Source organism: Populus nigra, chromosome 6 (assembly GCF_951802175.1).
Source record: "Populus nigra chromosome 6, ddPopNigr1.1, whole genome shotgun sequence".
NCBI classification, from domain to species: domain Eukaryota; kingdom Viridiplantae; phylum Streptophyta; class Magnoliopsida; order Malpighiales; family Salicaceae; genus Populus; species Populus nigra.
Window position 1 is genome coordinate 19264673 of NC_084857.1, and position 3316 is coordinate 19267988.

A 3316-nucleotide genomic window follows, 5' to 3' on the forward strand; every position below is an offset into this window, starting at 1 on the left:
AAGATAAACAATACGAGGTGACTAAATAAATTTTGAGCTCACACATGAAACTAAATCACCCACCATGTAGCTAAGTTTTAGCAGTATACATAATGACATGTAGTGGATTCAGTAGTTATGGACTTGCGAATCATGATTCTTACAAGTCCAAATCATTACACTGGATGAGGTCTAAATTTATCGGTTCTAACGACCTTGCTTGAAATGAGAAAAGACCATTTTGTTATGCCTTTACTTTCTAAAGATTATATCCCTTGTGGTCCCCATTTGAGCCTGATAGAATATTTTTTTCAAGAAACCCTGACTAGGATTGCACCCCACACTGGGGGTAAATAAGATATTTTTGTTAGCAAATATAAGATAATGTTAGAATCAATGGATAAGGGGAAGGCTAAGAACAAAAGTCCAACAATTAAGAGAGGGCTAAAAGAAAGAAACCATAGACTGGGGGCATGTGAGAAAACTTTGAGGAAGGCTATGAAAAAAAAAGAGTGGAAATTGCCAACACTTAAAGGCAAGTTAAAGATTAAGGAAGGAGAATACCTATCAAGTCTAGAAAGAGCAAAAGAGGTTTCAATTAAGAAAAGACACAACATACGCTAAAAGTCAATACCATAAAAAAAATAATGAGTTACAAACATTGTCTTTTGGTATCAATGATAAAGCCTATAATGATTAGATTGATTATTCATCAAGGAAGAAGTTGGATTTGCTTTATGACCTATGTTAAGAGAATTCTGATATTTGAGTTTAACAAGGTTATATGTCACTTTCTCTATAAAGACAACAAGAGAAAGAGAATTGATGAATAGTTGATGTTGATCCTAAGTCTTTGAAACCCTCAAACACCTTTTTGAGCTTGTGAATTTCCCTTTATTTCATAGTCATGAACCATAGCCTGCATTACGTGCTTTTAAAGGCCCTTTTCGCTCAAGTAAGCAATCTGAACCGATAAATGACGCTCTCAAAACTGGAAGAGCTTTTCTATAAGGGTCGTGACATCATGAATTAAGCTATTGGTTATTATGCAAGTTATAAAATTAATACTAAAAAAAAAACAATCTTTCTTGATAAAGCCTCAAGTTTTGACTTAAACATCTTGTTTCTTGAAATTCATAGAAGGTCACCTCATCACAGACCATCAAAAAGATATACCCAAAATTAGAGTTTAAAATGGATACAAAAAACCATGAAAAAAATCATTTTAATCTTGCAACTGGTCAATTTCAGTTTTTAAAATAAAAGACAATCAAAGGATTATATATTTTGAATGACATGTGTTGGATTTTTTTATCAAAGAAGCTTGATTTTCAAAATCTTTTCCAAAACTTATATCTCTCTGATTTCATTTCAACAATTAGACTTAATAGACATGATCTTTAAAATATGAGATTTGATTCCAGAACAAGAAGGATTGTCAAAAAAAAAAAAACATTGATCGAGTTTGTGAAATCCGTGACAAAAATGACATCAGCTCTTCTCAACACTCCTTGAAAAGTTGAGACAATCATGAGCAATATAGTGGACCCTGAAAAGGAAAAATGAGCACATTCAGCTCAGCTGGGGGGCAAAGAAAGATGATTAAATAAAGAATCGGTGAACGGGGGACAATGTGTTTTAAAGAAAGATAATCAATGAACGAGCACATTCAGATCACACCAGGGACAATATTGTTCAAAGACAGTCCATGATCTAGTGAACTCCAGCAGCAATTGAAAACAACACTGCACTTGAGGGACAACTTTGTATCTTTATCTTGGGGTTACAGTTTGAAACATGGCTATGACAGATGTTATCGCATAGTTGCATTTGAATGAATGTTAGAAAGATGCACACCACCAAGACTGACTGTGGGACCATCTGTTTTGGAGCTCAAAGGCGCACTTCATCGCATAAATACGGGTGATAAAATGAACATCATTGATGATGCCAATGCATTTCTTTTCACAATCTGATTTGACAAGATGAAAGAAATCCATGGAGAAGAACATTGAGCTTACAACGATGAGCCTTGTACTGCAAGCTATGAGATGCATGTCTAGACGACTAGATAGTTTCCAAGAAGACTGGTGATAACATATACTTGAAGAGTATTATTTCAGCTTGAGGCAAGTTTATGACTAATTGACAATCTTGATAGGTGTTGGCACGATGCACACAATCAATGAGAGAACAATTCTCAAGATAATCCAGAAGGTGGAGGATCGGTTAAACTCATTCATGATGAATTGAGCAACACCACACTTGGAGGCACACTCATGCTTGATAAACAACGAGAAAAGTAAACATCGCGGACAACCCATAATAGGCACGACACTTACAGCTGAGTGGATGGCTAGCACACAAATAAGCCAAAAAATTATAAGGACAAAGAAGGTTCTTATGACGATGGAACATCAAAGAAGAGGGATCTATATTCCAAATCAGGTAAGATTGCATGCATGTCATCTAACCTCAAAACATTGCACAATTGTTTTTGAATTGATACAGGAAAAATCCTCAATGAGGTCCAGCAAGATTGTGGAGAAAAAAAGAAGCATTGCATTAATGATAACAAAGAATCAGTTTTGATCATGCAATAAAAAGAAGATGAGATGAACCCTACTATTAGGAAAATCTCAAAGAAATGACAAGATCAACCTTGCAATCGGGAAGCCCCGAGTTTTCAAACCCTGCGATCGAGAATTATCAAGAAGCACCAAGTTTTCCAACCCTTCTCCTGTCATCCCTTCAAGACTTCGCCAGGCAAGTCCAATTTTTTTCACACTTGACACTTCACATTCTTTCCATCTGGGTAGGTCACCCATTACAATGAGACCACACTTCATATTTTTTTCCATCTGGGTAGGTCACCCATTACAATGAGACCACATGTCGCATGTGTGCAGCGTCGCGGCGAAATAATATGATTCCCACTTTAAATCTAAAATGTAAATCTATTTGGCAAATATGAGGAGACAAGAAATTCTTGTCGTTTATCGGTGGAAAATGGAATGGGAGTCGCCACCTAGTATTTTGGTCACTAGGAACCCTAATTGGTCTCAGAGATCGGGTATGGGGACTAGTTGCGTAATGGAAAGGTATTAGCACCCCAAATACGCCTTACCTAAGGTAAGCTGCATTGTTTGATTGTCTGATAAAAAGCTAAGGTGTTATCGTATTTCTAGTTGTTGGTCTGTCTATGGTTTAAGAAAAGTCCTCCTCAGTAAGGAGGTCCTTATCTTATCGGGTAATTATCTTATCGAGTAAAAACCTAACCCTTCTAACGTCTATATGAAAAATATATTTTTAATATCAGGAATACGTTTTATGTATA